Source organism: Bos indicus, chromosome 9, assembly GCF_029378745.1.
Source record: "Bos indicus isolate NIAB-ARS_2022 breed Sahiwal x Tharparkar chromosome 9, NIAB-ARS_B.indTharparkar_mat_pri_1.0, whole genome shotgun sequence".
Classification (NCBI taxonomy): Eukaryota; Metazoa; Chordata; class Mammalia; order Artiodactyla; family Bovidae; genus Bos; species Bos indicus.
Genome location: NC_091768.1, coordinates 18142122 through 18159903, shown reverse-complemented (window position 1 = coordinate 18159903; position 17782 = coordinate 18142122).

Sequence of the window (17782 nt, the reverse complement as noted above, 5' to 3'; positions counted from 1 at the left end):
GTCGTGTCCGACTCTTAGCGACCCCATGGACTGCAGCCTACCAGGCTCCTCCGTCCATGGGATTTTCCAGGCAAGAGTACTGGAGTGGGGTGCCATCGCCTTCTCCTTGGGAAGCACAGAGTTTAATAATTAATGTCGTTGAAGTTCAGAGACATGGATGACTTAACATTACTGTAGGTAGGTAAGACCGCTGGTGATTGGCTGCTGCTGCTACTGCTGCTAAGTCACTTCAGTCGTGTCTGACTCTGTGCGACCACAGAGACGGCAACCCACCAGGCTCCCCTGTCCCTGGGATTCTCCAGGCAAGAACACTGGAGTGGGTTGCCATTTCCTTCTCCAATGCATGAAAGTGAGAAGTGAAAAGAGTTCAATACTTAATGTCATTGAAGTTCAGAGACATGGATGACTTAACATGACTGTAGGTAGGTAAGACCGCTGGTGATTGGCTAGCTCTCAGAATTGTGTTCAGTGGAAAGAGTCTCTTCCTGAAGCGCTGCCTATCAGAAAAGAAGGGCTTTTCTGTTTGGTTGGCTTGCATAACCATGTTTACAGAGGTGAGTTGTCATTGGTTGATTAAGCACGTTTAAAACTGGCTCCATGGGTAAATGTTTATGATGACTAAAAGGCTGTCACTTATTTATGGATAAAGTTAAGAATGAGTTCTGGTTGCTCTTATTACCATGGAAACAAACAAATGATTTTATTTCGAATTTTTTCCTACAGTGCAGGACATTTTTTATTCATAGTTCTCCATTTTGTTTCTTTCACCACCAACTGGAATAAAGCCCATCGGGAATCACTCAGCTCTTCCTCACTGTAGCTGATTTCCTTCAAGATGAGGTTGATTTTCAGATCTCCTTTAAGGTGAAGTTTGTTAGTACAAGTATGGTTCTTGGTTGGATTATTGATCAGTATGATTATATTCTGCTTCTTTGAGCTGTTTTTTGGGTCATCTATCAGGATAGAGACCACATACAAACATTTAAGGTTATGGACAATAGATATCATTAAAAAACAATTCTGAGAAAAACAAAAAGCTATGAAATGGAAAGACATTTTAGAATTAATACACCTTTCTAGCTTGCTCAGGAATGCAGATCCCAATGATTCTCTGAGTCTACTTAAGTAACTAGCCTGACTTTCATTTTCATTTAGATACAGATACATTTTATAAGTTGTGTTATTAATAATTCAGATATGACAAAATAAGCTAATCATGGCACAGATCATATCTTTCCCTTTACTAAGGGAAACTTAGTAAAAGAAACTCCTATGTTGTCCACTTGTTTATATAAGGAATTTAAACTTTTGTTTAAATTTAAATTTTGTGCTATATTGCTTATTAGAACATTCAAATTACAGACCCCTTTTGAGTTGCCTAACTACTCTGTGGTCTGTTCCACTGGTCATTATTTCTATACAAAGGACTTCATAACATATAAATCTGAAGACGAGCAAAAGATATTAGGGAGTCATCCACTTGGAGTAGCCTAAGAGCCTTGCAGGATAAAAAGCTTTGGTTCTCTGTGAACACTGCAAGAGCCTAGATTTTCACATAGGATAAAGAACACAGGTGCTTCCTGCAGAAAGTGAATAACTTTTGTGAAGATGTAAGTATACTGTTTTTAAGGTTTTGTTGAGACATTCATTTTGGCATCCCCAAAATGTCCTATCCTCTTCTTCTGATGCCCTAGAGTTGCATTATTTGCAAGAAATTTGTTATTAGGAAAATCAGGTGGCCAAAGTATTGTTTTGGAGTTTCAGCTTCAACATCAGTCCTTCCCATGAATATTTAGGACTGATTTCTTTTAGGATCAACTCCTTTGATCTCCAGCTTGGGGCTGGAGCACTGGGACGACCCAGAGGGATGGTATGGGGAGGGAGGATGGAGGAGGGTTCAGGATGGGGAACACATGTATACCTGTGGCAGATTCATTTTGATATATGGCAAAACCAATACAATATTGTAAAGTTAAATAAAATAAAATTTAAAAAAAAAGAAAAAAATAAATGTAGAAATTTGCTTCAACAATGAAATAAAAACAGAAGCAACAACAACAAAAAAGAAAAAATGTATTGTCACAAAGAGTCTTTATTGAATCCTTAACAGGTAAAGGCTGACTTGTCAGTGTCTGATTACTGAGAGAGATGCTTCTCAGAGAGATAATGGCCTTCTTAGGGCAAACTAGCCTAATAATTGCTGATAGATTAAGATAACCACTAAAAGGTGATCAGAGACTTTAGTAGTATCACATCATTAATGACCTTGGAAGGATTTAAAATAGATGCTGGGAACAAAGTTAAATGGAGCAGACCAATGAATCTAGAAGAATCTCTAGACTTCATTGTGAACTTATAAGTGACAAAATAAAAGTTCTATAATGGTATACATTGTAGATAGAGATCTTAAAATATCCTTGAATGGTAATAATCCAAACCTTTACTATTAAAAACTCTTTTCCAAAGAGTTTAACTGAGGGTTTTGTAGATGATCCCTAATTAGGGCATAGGGAGATTCATCTTCAGAATTCAGGAACAAGGTCAGAAAATATTAGCCTATGATATTGAAAGTAATCATCATTTTCATAAGATGGAGGTTTATTCACCTCTAGAGGTAAGCTACAGGAAGAAATGATCTGTGGAAGCTCTGCTGAGAACACTAATGTGATCACAGTTACTCTCAGGTGACTAATCTCTCTCCAAAACTTATCAAATAATTGATGTAAGGTAAGCTGAGAGTCCCTTGGACTGCAAGGAGATCCAACCAATCCATTCTAAAGGAGATCAGCCTTGGGATTTCTTTGGAAGGAATGATGCTAAAGCTGAAACTCCAGTACTTTGGCCACCTCATGCGAAGAGTTGACTCATTGGAAAAGACTCTGATGCTGGGAGGGATTGGGGGCAAGAGGAAAAGGGAACGACAGAGGATGAGATGGCTGGATGGCATCACTGACTTGATGGACGTGAGTTTGAGTGAACTCCAGGAGATGGTGATGGACGGGGAGGCCTGGCATGCTGTGATTCATGGGGTAGCAAAGAGTCAGACACGACTGAGTGACCGAACTGAACTGAACTGAACTGAAGCTGAGGAGTGGGGCTTCCCTGGTGGTTCAGTGGTAAAGAAGTCACCTGCCAATGCAGGAGACATGGATTTGATACCTGGGTCAAGAAGATCTCCTGGAGAAGGAAATGGCAACCCACTCCAGTATTCTTACCTTGGAAATCCCATGGACAGAGGAGACTGGTGGGCTACAGTTCATGAGGTTGCTAAAGGGTTGGACACAACTTAGTGACTAAACAACAACAACAAGTTGAGAAGTAATGTGTTGTAATATGTCTGAAAAATTGGTACCAGTACACTACAATGGCACCTTAAATGCATAAAATGTTAGAGGTGAATGTACAATAAACAGCAGTCACCAAAGTAGTGTGTACACAGGCCAAGGGTCCACAGAATGGCCAACAGATTCCTGTGAAAGTTAAACAAAATACTCCTGCTTTTAAAGATACATATATTTGTATCCAGACATATACACATACAGACCCCAATGCTGGGAAAGATTTAGGACAGCAGGAGAAGGGGGAACAGAGGATGAGATGGTTAGATGGTATCACCAACTCAATGGACATGAATTTGAGGAAACTCTGGGCGATAGTAAAGGACAGGGAAGCCTAGTATGCTGCAATCCAATGAGGTTTCAGAGTTCAACATGTCTCAGCCACTGAACTACAACAATGTGTATATACACAGACATTCATTGATATGTTTGTTTTTGTCAGGAAAAAAAAAAAAAAACACCTTTCTCACTATTTAATGCAACGTTTCACACTGAGAAAAACAGAAAGAGGGAGATGAACCCAAAAATGAACATGTTGGCAGAGGCACCCCTATCTCCTTCTCTCTCAACATACCACACACATATTTTTTTTGCACATGAACAGTCATTGAGAGCAGATCGAGGACAAGCTCATTCTTCAAAGATTCACATATATGATTGAGTGAAGGCATTCGGGGAGTCATGAACCATCTAATGTTACAGGATGCAAGGAGAAGGTGGGATGAGTGAGGAGATGAAGAGGGAATCCCATCGTAACTACTGTGTTATTGATATTAAGCCATAATCCCAATCCCCTTGCCTGTCTTTCCATTGAAGAAGCTAGTGGACTCTGTAATCATTATGTTGCATGAAGGATATGTTAGAGGTAATAATAGGACAAAACATACAAGTCCTTAAAATTTTTATTTCCAGAATCTAGATGCATCAAATAGAGAGAGGCTATCTGGAAGAAACATTATGTCTTGAGGGAACCAGTGGGGAGCATGAGGTTTCTGTCTACAAGCCCATAAATTCAGAAGAGATCCCTTGAACTGTGGAAAGAAGGGAGATGAAGAAATAAAGACAGGGATGGGTCATGGTGGAGAGGTCTGACAGAATGTGGTCCACTGGAGAAGGGAATGGCAAACCACTTCATTATTCTTGCCTTGAGAACCCCATGAACAATATGAAAAGGAAAAAAATAGGACACTGAAGGATGAACTCCCCACGTCAGTAGGTGCCCAACATGCTACTGGAGATCAGTGGAGAAATAACTCCAGAAAGAATGAAGGGATGGAGCCAAAGCAAAACAATATCCAGTTATGGATGGGACTGGTGATATAAGCAAGGTTTGATGCTGTAAGAGCAATATTGAATAGGAACCTGGAATGCTAGCTCCAGGAATCAAGGCAAATTGGAAGTGGTCAAACAAGAGATGGCAAGAGTGAACATAGACATCCTAGGAATCAGTGAACCAAGATGGACTGGAATGGGTGAGTTTAACTCAGATGATCATTATATCTACTACTGTGGGCAGGAATCCCTTAGAAGAGATGGAGTAGCCATTATAGTCAACAAAAGAGTCTGAAATGCAGTACCTGGATGCCATCTCAAAAACGACAGTATGATCTCTGCTCATTTCCAAGGCAAACCATTCAATATCACAGTGATCCAAGTCTATGCCCGACCAGTAACACTGAAGAAGCTGAAGTTGAATGGTTCTATGAAGACCTACAAGACCTTTTAGAACTAATACCCAAAAAAGATGTCCATTTCATTATAGGGGACTGGAATGCAAAAGTAGGAAGTAAAGAAACACCTGGAGTAACAGGCAAATTTGGCCTTGGAATATGGAATGAAGCAGGGCAAAGGTTAACAGAGCTATGCCAAGAGAACGCACTGGTCATAGCAAACACCCTCTTCCAACAACACAAGAGAAGACTCTACACATGGACATCACCAGATGGTCAACACTGAAATCAGATTGATTATATTCTTTACAGCCAAAGATGGAGAAGGTCTATACAGTCAGCAAAAACAAGACCAGGAGCTGACTGTGGCTCAGATCATGTATTCCTTATTGCCAAATTTAGACTGAAATTGAAGAAAGTAGGGAAAACCACTAGACCATTCAGGTATGACCTAAATCAAATCCCTTATGATTATACAGTGAAAGTGAGAAATAGATTTAAGGAACTAGATCTGATAAACAGCATGCCTGATGAACTATGGACAGAGGTTCATGACATTGTACAGGAGACAGGGATCAAGACCATCCCCAAGAAAAAGAAATGCAAAAGGCAAAATGGCTGTCTGAGGAGGCCTTACAAATACCTATGAAAAGAAGAGAGGCAAAAAACAAAGAAGAAAAAGAAAGATATAAGCATCTGAATGCAGAGTTCCAAAGAATAGCACGGAGAGATAAGAAAGCCTTCCTCAGTGATCAGTGCAAAGAAATAGAGGAAAACAACAGAATGGGAAAGACTAGAGATCTCTTCAAGAAAATTAGAGATACCAAGGGAACATTTCATGCAAAGATGGGCTCGATAAAGGACAGAAATGGTATGGACCTAACAGAAGCAGAAGATATTAAGAGGTGGCAAGAATACACAGAAGAACTGTACAAAAAACATCTTCATGGCCCAGATAGTCATGAAAGTGTGATCACTCACACCCACCTAGAGCTGCGCATCTTGGAATGTTAAGTCACATGGGGCTTAGGAAGCATCACTATGAACAAAGCTAGTGGAGGTGACGGAATTCCAATTGAGCTATTTCAAATCCTGAAAGATGATGCTGTGAAACACTGCACTCAATATGCCAGCAAGTTTGGAAAACTCAGCAGTGGCCACAGGACTGGAAAAGGTCAGTTTTCATTCCAATCCCTAAAAAAGGCAATGCCAAACAATGCTCAAACTACCACAGAATGGCACTCATCTCACACACTAGTAAAGTAATGCTCAAAATTCTCCAAGCCAGGTTTCAGCAGTACATGAACCATGAACTTCCAGATGTTCAAGCTAGTTTCAGAAAAGGCAGAGGAATCAGAAATCAAATTGACAACCTCTGCTGGATCATCAAAAAAGCAAGAGTTCCCAAAAAACATCTATTTCTGCTTTATTGACTATGCCAAAGCCTTTGACTGTGTGGATCACGATAAACTGTGGAAAATTCTGAAAGAGATGGGAATACCAGACCACCTGACCAGCCTCTTGAGAAACCTGTGTGCAGGTCAGGAATCAGCAGTAATGACTGGACATGGAACAACAGACTGTTTCTAAATAGGAAAAGGAGTGCATCAAAGCTGTATACTGTCACCCTGTTTATGTAACTTATATGCGGAGTACATCATAAGAAATACTGGGCTGGAGGAAGCACAAGCTGGAATCAAGATTGCTAGGAGAAATATCAATAACCTCAGATATGCAGATGACACCTCCCTTATGGCAGAAAGTGAAGAAGACCTAAAGAGCCTCTTGATTAAAGTGAAAGAGGAGAGTGAAAAAGTTGGCTTAAAGCTCAAGATTCAGAAAACTAAGATCATGGCATCTGGTCCCATCACTTTATGGCAAATAGATGGGGAAAAAGAGGAAACAATGGCTGACTTTATTTTTCTGGGTTCCAAAATCACTGCGGATGGTGATTGTAGCATCTGAGAGAGGAGGACAGGGTCAGGGGTGGCAGTGCAGGGGAGTGGTAAGAGGAGAGGTTCCAGAAAAGATAAGTCACTTCATCAGGGGTGACTAGGTCAGCGCACTAGGTCGGGCCTCAGTGGGATTTGAACTTTGTATTCAAGAAGTGTGCCCTTGCTGCTATTTCTTACTTGTTTCATAATCAGTAAAAATAAAATGGGGTTAATAATTGTAGCAGCCTTGTAAGGTTCTGCTGTGAAGACATAAGACAGAACAGTGTGAGGTCTCCCTCTGTTAGAGATGTTACCAAAAGGAAGATGGAAAGACTGAAATAGGACCTGAGGGCATTGGAGATACCTTTCATCCACTTTGCAATTTTGTTCGGGTCTGACTCCCCAAAGAAGAAATACTCGGGAATTCTGTTTCTTAATACCAAATGTCATGAGGCAGGATGCACAAGAATATGGAACTAGTAAAATTTGTGGTGGACAGTCCCCCAAACTTGAAGACAGAAAAACAAAAGAGAAACAAGATCCAGAATCAATTCAAAGGAGTCAGAGAAACTGAATGCTATGACGCAACAGAATCACCACCACTAAGTCATTTGTGTATTTCCATTTTGAAGGACTAATGTGATAAGCTCAATAAACAGTTGCTCAGGATATCAGTCCCTCAGAACTCAGATCCAGGTCTCTAGGTGGCCTCTGTAGGAGTACCTGTATTCCCAGTGCCTGCCTCCTGTGACTGCTCTTCAATAAAATCGCCAACTTAGTAACCCATTATAGATAAAGTATATGTTTTTCCCACAAAACATTTTAATGTTGTTTACCAACTCTCACGCTCTGCATTTGCAATCAAAGAAATATTTGAGGAGTCACTCTACTCTGAGATAAGAAGTATTACGGCACATGGCAGTGTTAAGTCCTTTGTAGATTTGGCATTATTAACACATATATGTGGAATCTAGAAAAATGGTGCAGATGAACCTACTTGCAGAGAAGGGAAAGAGACACAGACATAGAGAATGGAACTGTGGACATGAAGGAGGAAGAAGTAGGGGTGGGTGAACTGGGAGAGAAGAATTGACATATATACAGTACCAAGTGTAAAATAGGTAGCTAGTGGGAAGCTGCTATAAAGCACTGGGAGATTAGCTTGGTGCTTGTGATGACCTAGAGGGGTGTTCTGGGGTTGAGGTGGGAGGGAGGTCCAAGAGGGAGGGGATATATGTAAACATATAGCTGATTCACAACATCTAAAGCAACTTACCTCAATAAAGAAAAAAGAGAGAGGGAGGGATACCCCAGTCCTTAATTTGTCCAGATTGGACACACCTTAGCGACTAAACAACAAAAAAAATAATTTTACTTAGAAAGTGATTTAGAGCAATTCTCATTTTTTCTCTATTCCACTGAAAAGTTCTCAAAGACACAAAAGGTAAACCAGCTATATGAAAAAGTGAATGTTCAGCCTGTAATTCTCTTTTAATAAAAACTGTACAATGTTGAACTAAAAAAACATTCTTTGTCTCTACCCTAGAGAAAGTGGGATTGAGCTGAGTAATAAAAGACAGCATGAAATGTTTAGATGACTTTTCCCAGATGGGAGGGTTCACTGGAAGCTGGGCACACGATTTCTGTCCTCTAAGTTGATGTAAGTTTGCATCATTTAGTCACTGTGTTACTCTCTCAGTCATGTTCTACTCTTTGTGGCCCCCATGGACTGTAACCCACCAGGCTCTTCCGTTCATGGGATTTTCCAGGCAAGCATACTAGAGCGGGTTGCCATTTCCTTCTCCAGGGGATCTTCCCAACCCAGGGATCAAACCTGGGTCTCCTGCTTGGCAGGTGGATTCTTTACCATCTGAGCCACCAAGGAAGCTCATTTAGGCCCAGTGGGAAATTAATGAATTGCTCAATATTCATCCTTCAGCACGGCTGCATCAGCCTCTTGTTTTCTCACACATAAAAATCTCCTTGTAAAACGACAACAGCTGAGTTCATTGCAGGTTTAGTTATGTTTAATGTCATCACCATAATTTTGGTAGCCTTTGTTCTTAGAATAAAATTTGTTTTGAGTTCATAAATTTATTGTTATGTTTGAAAATCATAAAGAGCCTGGAACCCATTTGCTACAGTTTTCTTTGGAAAGTGAAATACCTCAATGATATTTGCAATTTGGGGATAATCAAGATATTTGGTTATAATATTTGATAAATGCCAAAGATTTTTTTCAAAAACAGTCAAATATGATGCAAATATATGAATTTTGTTTCTTGAGGACACAAATAGATATCTTGGAGACAAAAATTGCAAAGAAAAATTGCAAAAAAAAAGTTTCATTCAGTTAAATTATATTTGTAGTAAAGTAATTGAAAGTTATATTACTGTTTAGAAAAACCATTCTGCTAAGCAGAAAGTTGGAAAAAACTGCCTTGGAAGGGAGCTGGGAGGGACTCATGGCGCCCTTCATTTTTAGACAGTTGACCTGAAAATAAATGAAATATTAGAATTGTTTAGGAAGTTTTGGCACTAATAAATGTCTCTATCTTCCTCTTGAATAATCTACAAATCTCAGGTTGCTTTAATTTTGATCATAAATGCAAAACTTGAAGCCATTGCCTATTTGTTTAAAACTTGAATCCATTGCATATTTGTTTACAGACAAATCACTCTTCATTAAGTTAAATGGAAATAAATTTGAGTTCCTTGGAAGCAAGGATTTGTCTCTGCCTTCTGGTAATCTCTGTTGTACTTATATCTGTACTTGTCATATGTGTATGACATATGTCATATGTGTACTTCTGTACTTACTGATTTGAGATTTTATGACACTTTTCACCACTGCCCTTCTTAACCCAGAGAAATTGAAATAGAGTGTTCTGTTTCTTTTCTTCTCATTCCTTTAAAATAGATCAACTTATTGGTTTTATTATATAGGGCATAAAACTGATTATCTTTATTGAAACATTGCATGTACTATAAGAACTAAATGAATTCCCTCAAAGAATCCTAGAAATAGGTATTGATTGACAAATGGCAATGCAGAAAAAGCTTCAGATCATTTCTTATGATGGGTGTCTGACTTAGCACAGCACACGCACGCATAATGGTAGTTTTATGGGGAAGGATGAGTCTGACGCCAGCTACTTAAAATTGCATCTGGAAGCAGTGGTCCTCAAGTATTTTTTTTATCCTATTTATTCCTATGTTATATTTTTAGTTCTGTGGTCTTTGGTTTTTCTTTTAATGGTTATCCTTGAGGCTACAACATTCATCCTTAACTTATTAACACTGAATACAAATAAGTATTTTTTCATTTTATAATAATGCTTAGCACTCAAACTTTAAAGTCCATTTATTCTCTCATCTTTTATGTTATTGTTGTCATCCATTTAAATTCTCTATATATATTTAATTCTGCAACGTTTGTTATTGGTCTTTCAGTTCAGTTCAGTTCAGTTGCTCAGTCGTGTCTGATTCTGTGACACCATGAATCACAGCACACCAGGCCTCCCTGTCCATCACCAACTCCCGGAGTTCACCCAAACTCGTCTCCATCGAGTCCGTGATGTCATCCAGCCATCTCATCCTCTGTCGTCCCCTTCCCCTCCTGCCTCCAATCCCTTCCAGCATCAGAGTCTTTTCCAATATTGGTCTTTAAATAGTAAATGATCTTTCATACTTAACCTCATATTTACATTTGGTAGTATTCTTTTTTTTTTTTTTTTAGTTCTTCTCTTTGATTTCAGATTATTTTATTCCTACTAAAAAAATCCCTTTGATGTTTCTTTAATTTCTTTCTGTTACCTTCATTTCTGAGTATTTCTTGAAGGTTACTTTCACAGAAGGTAGCATATTATGTTGGCAGTGTTTTTTGTTTTTTCCCATGTTAATGGTGGCATTCTACTGTTATCTGGTAGCTTATAAGATTTCATCCTTTTATAAATTAGTGTTTTTGCTATGATGCATCTAAGTAGGATTTTCTCATTAGTTATTCTGTTTAGGGTTCCTAACCCTTCTTGAAAGAGATGGGAATACCAGACCACCTGACCTGCCTTTTGAGAAACCTATATGCAGGTCAGGAAGCAACAGTTAGAACTGGACATGGAACAACAGACTGGTTCCAAATAGGAAAAGGAGTACGTCAAGGCTGCATATTGTCACCCTGCTTATTTAACTTCTATGCAGAGTACATCATGAGAAATGCTGGGCTGGAGGAAGCACAAGCTGGAATCAAGATTGCTGGGGGAAATATCAATCACCTCAGATATGCAAATGACACCACCCTTATGGCAGAAGGTGAAGAGGAACTAAAAAGCCTCTTGTTGAAAGTGAAAGAGGAGAGTGAAAAAGTTGGCTGAAAGCTCAACATTCAGAAAACTAAGATCATGGCATCTGGTCCCATCACTTCATGGCAAATAGATGGGGAAACAGTGGAAACAGTGTCAGACTTTATTTTTGGGGGCTCCAAAATCACTGCAGATGGTGACTGCAGCCATGAAATTAAAAGACGCTTACTCCTTGGAAGGAAACTTATGACCAATCTAGACAGCATATTAAAAAGCAGAGACATTATTTTGCCAACAAAGGTCCGTCTAGTCAAAGCTATGGTTTTTCCAGTGGTCATGTATGGATGTGAGAGTTGGACTGTGAAGAAGGCTGAGCGCCGAAGAATTGATGCTTTTGAACTGTGGTGTTGGAGAAGACTCTTGAGAGTCCCTTGGACTGCAAGGAGATCCAAGCAGTCCATCCTAAAGGAGATCAGTCCTGGGTGTTCATTGGAAGGACTGATGCTGAAGCTGAAACTCCAATACTTTGGCCACCTCATGAGAAGAGTTGACTCACTGGAAAAGACCCTGATGCTGGGAGGGATTGGGGGCAGGAGGAGAAGGGAAGGACAGAGGATGAGATGGCTGGATGGCATCACCGACTCAATGGGCATGAGTTTGAGTGAACTCCGGGAGTTGGTGATGGACAGGGAGTCCTGGCGTGCTGCGATTCATGGCATCGCAAAGAGTTGGACACGACTGAGCGACTGAATTGAACTAAACTGAACTGAACCCTTCTTGAATTTCTAGCTTAATTGCTTCTTTCTATTTTGAAGAATTTTGATCCTGTTTCTTCGAATTATGTTTCTTCCTCCAAGTTCATTCTCTTTCACTCTGGAACTCCAATTACATGTGTGACATTTTTCTGTTGATCCTTATGTTTCATTTTTTAAATTCCTTTGTATAGATTTTTCATTAATGTACTTTCTGTGTTCCATTACAAATGTTTTCTGTTGACATACCTTCAAGTTTACTAATTCCTTTTTCAGCTCTATCTGATCAGTTGTGGTAAATTCATGCATTGACTTTTAATATCCTGTCAATTTATTTTTAAATTTTTAGTAGATCTTCTACTTTAGTTTGCTTCATATATTTCAGCTCCCTGGTAAATTATTTCAGATTATTGTGTTTTTATGAACATACTAACCACAGTTATCTCAAAGTCTGTGTCTAATAACTTCAATATTTAGATTATCTGAATTAATTTCTGTTTAATATCTTGTTTTTCTCTTTTTCCCGTTTCTTGGTATTATTGGTAATTTTAAACTGAATGTTCGACATTGTGCATTTCAAGTGCCCTGGTTGCCTCAGTACAGGGGTTAACAGTCAGCCGCCTGTTCCTTGGCTAAGCCATGAGAAAATCACCATGGGAAAAGAATAAAAACAAAATGTAGCAACACAGCATAACCCAAATAAAAGTATGTCGGGTTGATCAGTTGGGGTTGTCATGCCCTGCTAAGCTAAGGAAAAACAGTGTGGGCCTGGGAATCCCTGGTCAGCGCAAGTTCAGGACGCTGCTTGTGCACACGCTAAGATGTTTTCCCAAGGCATAGGCAGGTCTGTGACTTCCAGCTAGGTGATAGCTCTTGTAAAAGAAAATAACAAAGATAGTTTAAAGTCATCAGTAAAATGGGAGACATGACCGGGGACACAGGAGGCTGACTTCACCATAGCACAACAGATACTTTCTGCTTGCCAAAACACTAAATAGAAGTGAAGTGGCTCTGAGCAACAGGGCTCTTGACCCAAGAGGTCTTGAGTCCTCTGGTCCCATCTTAAAACTTTCATTGTGTCTCTAGTTTCTTTTCTCCAAACTGTGCACTGACCACTTTCCTTCCCTACCTGCTGTGCTGGCCGCAGCTCCTCAGCACCTCCTGAGTAATTTCAAGGAATTTTAGCAATCAGATTCTTGATTCCTAATTTTGAAAATTTAAGCTTATAAAGTAACAGAAATGTCAGAAAGCCTTTTTAGACATTAATGCCTCTCTATTACACATTATATTATGCTATGCTATGCTAAGTCACTTCAGTCATGTCCGACTCTGTGCAACCCCATAGATGGCAGCCCACCAGGCTCCCCCATCCCTGGGATTCTCCAGGCAATAACACTGGAGTGGGCTGCCATTTCCTTCTCCAACATTATATTATATGTAGATATTAAAGCATTATTATTCTATATTAAATTTATTTCTCCCTCTGGTGACACAAAATATTTTCTCCTTAATGAAAAACTAATGAAACCTTAATGAAAAACTTCTATTGCATGCCATTTATCACTCTCTTTATAAAAATTGTGTGTGTGCTTAGTTGCTTAGTCGTGTCCGACTCTTTGTGACCCCAAGGACTGTAGCCAGCCAGGCTTCTCTGTCCATGAGGATTCTCCAGGCAAGAATGCTGGAGAGGGTTGCCATGCCCTCCTCCAGGGGATCCTCCCAACCCAGGGACTGAACCCAGGTCTCTGCATTGCAGGCAGATTCTTTACCATCTGAGCCACCAGAGAAGCCCTTGTAAAGGTTAATTGTAGCCAAAAAACAAGCAAAAATTTACATTTGAAAAGGAACTGATACCCCATAGGTTTTACAAGCTTATCAGTTTAACTTCAGACTTTTTCTCCATTTCCTTTCTTTTTATGATCTTGTCACTCTCCCAGGGCTATTATATACAGATACAAAGAAGATTAAAAATGTTCTTTTACCTTTCATATTCTTCAAAATCTTAAAACATTGTGAATTTGGGCTCCTTTCTATGTCTACTATATTCAATGAATCAGAAAACTAGACTTTAAAATTAGACGTTTTCTTTCTGGCTAGTGTCAGTTTTATGCTTGTCAGAAGATTGCATTCTTTTAAAGCCAGATTTCCCACAAAAAAGAATATATTAACTTCACTGACAAATGCATCTTGGTAACATGTATACAGGAGGAAATCATGTAAGAAACAGTTATTAGAGGAATAAGGGGCTTGTCAGCCTGCTTAGAGGTTTTTTTTTTTTTTTTTTTTTTTAAAGGTACTTAATACATTAATTAATATGTATTAATATATTACATTAATATGAACACTACATTAATATGAACACTAGATATCTAACCCTCAAATAGTGACTGCTAAAGATATTTGCAGGAGGTCTTGACATCAAAAAGAACATTTAGAGAATAGCAAACCAGAGCGATGTATGCAAGGGAAGCCAGCCATCTCAGGATTTGGGATGCAATTATCTCAGCTCTGGAGAAGGAAGTGGCAACCCGCTCCAGTATCCTTGCCTGGAGAAGCCCATAGGCAGAGGAGCCTGGCGGGCAACAGTCCATGGGGTCACAAAGAATTGGACATAACTGAGTGACTAAGCACTCAGGTGCATATTTCAGTTCAGGACATTTCGGGGGACTCTTTCTCTTTTCATTCTCCCTATCTTGACTAGTGCAGACCTCAAGTCCAAATCCTAACAAAGAATCTTCAAAGCAATAGGCCTCCAGAACTGACTTTTGTCCCTGCCGCACCAAAATTCAATGATCTCACCTCCACTGCAGGAGTGCGATTTTCCAACTCACATTGCACTGAGGATACCAGAAACTTCAGTGGAGAGAAGAGGATAGGGAGCCATCCTGATCCTTTATCACCTAAAAAACACACAAAGAAAGATGAAAGTAGTTTGACACCTATAATCCCTTGAGGAGAGGACTAAGGACCTGGCTGTCACGCTAAAGACCGCTTGAGAGCACACAAAATAAATGAAACGAAGTCAAAAGTTACATCAGACATGCTGACCTTGAAGGACAGAAACAAAGGCTGGCACTAAGAAAGGCCAGCTCACAAGACAGCAGAGATAAGGTTTGAGACCTGGGAGCATCGGAGCAGATTTAAAACGTCTGAATTTCCAGAATTATTGACTGTGAAGCTCTTATGGTTCCTTCTGTCTGGAGTGCTCTTTCATGCTTTTTCTTTGGTAGGAAAGCATATTGTTCAGGCCCTACAGAAGCTCTCTTAGCACATGGCAGTAGTTAAAATTATGAAACGTGAAGGCAGACAGATCAGAGTTCAATTGCCAGCTGCCCCTTGCTAGTTGAATGAACTGGATCAATGTGCTCAGCCATTCTGAATCTCAATTTCTTTATGCGTAACTTCCTGTCCCACAGGAATATTATGTCTGTTGGCAATGGGCAGAACCACATCTTGACATGTTAAAGAGATATTTGAAAAATCAACTTTGTGTTTTGGGGATTGAGATTATGAAATATGATCTTGATATGAAATATGAAAGACTGATCTTGAGGAGCAATCTTTCAGACCATGCCTTGGAGAAGACATAATTTTGTTCCATTACTGTGGGCATAGGATTGAGGGAGGCATATTTGAGTTGGTCCATTTAACAAGGGGCTTCTCTGATAGCTCAGGGGGTAAAGAATCTGTCTGCAATGCAGGAGACACAGGAAACATGGGTTCAATTCCTGGGTTGGGAAGATCCCCTGGAGACGAAAATGGCAACCCACTCCAGTATTCTTGCCTGAAGTCCCATGGACAGAGGAGCCTGGTGGGTTACAGTCCAACTGGTTGCAAGAGTCAGACACAACTGAACGACTAAGCACATGTAACAAGATCTTAGGTTGATCCTTATGTAAGTAGAGAACTGCTCTTATGTATTTTATAATACATATTCTCTTTGGAACATGCATTAAACATGATAACATAATTGTCACCACCAACAAAGATTTGTTGGTACCTGCCGCATTCAGAGAAGTGGCTTAGTTACTGGGAATTCAACCCTCTTCAAGCTCAGCAAGGAGCTGGACACCTAACTAGCATTGAATTACAACCATACCTCCCCTCTGACCATACACACAAAGAATTGTTGTTACTAAATTATGTTTAGGTGTGATAACATCAGTTTTTATTGATAGTCTTCTAGGAAAGATCCCTAAGAAGTTTGTTGAATTGTGAGAATGCTGTTGATCATATCACAAAGTGTTCTCTATACACAGCCTCAGGATAAAATTCTACCTGATCCTAGTTTAAAGAATAGTTGTAATTCTCTTAAGCAATTGATTTGCTTTTATCCTGGGGATATTGTGACTCACGTTAAGTGACAAGGATTACTTGCTTGCAACTCGTTTATGGAAAAGCACTAAACTATAGCCCAATAATGTTTCTGTGCTGGCAAACACAAAGTAATTTGAGAAAACTTGTGGAGGTCCATGCTGAACTTTCTGATGGATAGCCCTGGAAACTGATGTCATCCCTTGGGTGTTCTGGAAGATCAGGGAAAGGACAGCAAAAGACCTATTGCATGGCTTAGGCACAGCATCTAATTTCTTCGCAATGTAAAACTGTGTCCCAGTCACCAGTCCCTGAATTGCATTTGTACATAATACACACATAATAGCGTCTTATTACATAATGGAGTCAAATTGGACTTCTCAGGTGGCGCCAATGGTAAAGAAAGTGAAAGTGAAAGTGAAAGTGAAGTCGCTCAGTCATGTCTGACTCTTTGCCACCCGTGGACGGTAGCCCGCCAAGCTCCTCTGTCCATGGGATTCCCCAGGCAAGAATACTGGAGTGGGTTGCCATTTCCTTCTCCAGGGGATCTTCCCGACCTAGGGATCGAACCCAGGTCTCCCACATTGCAGACAGACGCTTTAACCTCTGCGCCACCAGGGAAGCCCTTAAATACAAGAATACAGTCTCTCAGAAAACCTCCTATTGAGACACAGAACTTCAGATCCAAGTACTAACATCAAAGATTTCAAGGGAGGAAAGGAAGCCAGGTTGAAAGAAGAAGGGGGAGGAGGCGGGAGAGGGGGACGAAATAAAGAACCCACCTGATAATGCAGGAACTATATAAGAGACGCGAGTTCGATCCCTGGGTTGGGAAGATCCCCTGGAGAAGAGACTGGCAACCCACTCCAGTACTCTTGCCTGGAGAATTCCATGGACAGTGGAGCCTGGTGGACTACAGACCATAGAGCTGCCGAGAGTCAGTCACAACTGAGAGACTAACAGCAGCAGCATAGTTGCAGACACAGAGTCCATTTCTAGCAAACATTTTATAACAGGCAGAATAATGGCCCACAGTGATGTCCACACTTTAAACCTCCAGGACCTGGGATACTTTTCATGGCATCAGGTACTTTGCCAATATAATTAAGGTTATAGATCTTGAGATAGAGAAAATATTCTGGATTATTCAGGTAGGCCCGGTTCGATCGAGTCCTTAAAAGCAAAGAACCTTTGGACAGAGAGAGAAGTGGGGTGGGGGAGGGGTGGAGAGCAAGAAATGCAACATTTCTGGCTTGAAAGATGTGGGACAGGGGTCATGGGCCTAAATGTAAGCAGCGTCTAGAAGCTGGAAAAAGACAAGGAAACAGATTCTTCTCTCAAGCTTCCAGAGGGAAGGAAACACTGCTGACAGCTTGATCTTAGTCCTGTGAGACACATATTGGACTTCTGGCCTTCACAACTATAAAATGACAAGTTTGTGCTGCTTTAAGCTACTATATTCAGGGTAATTTGTCA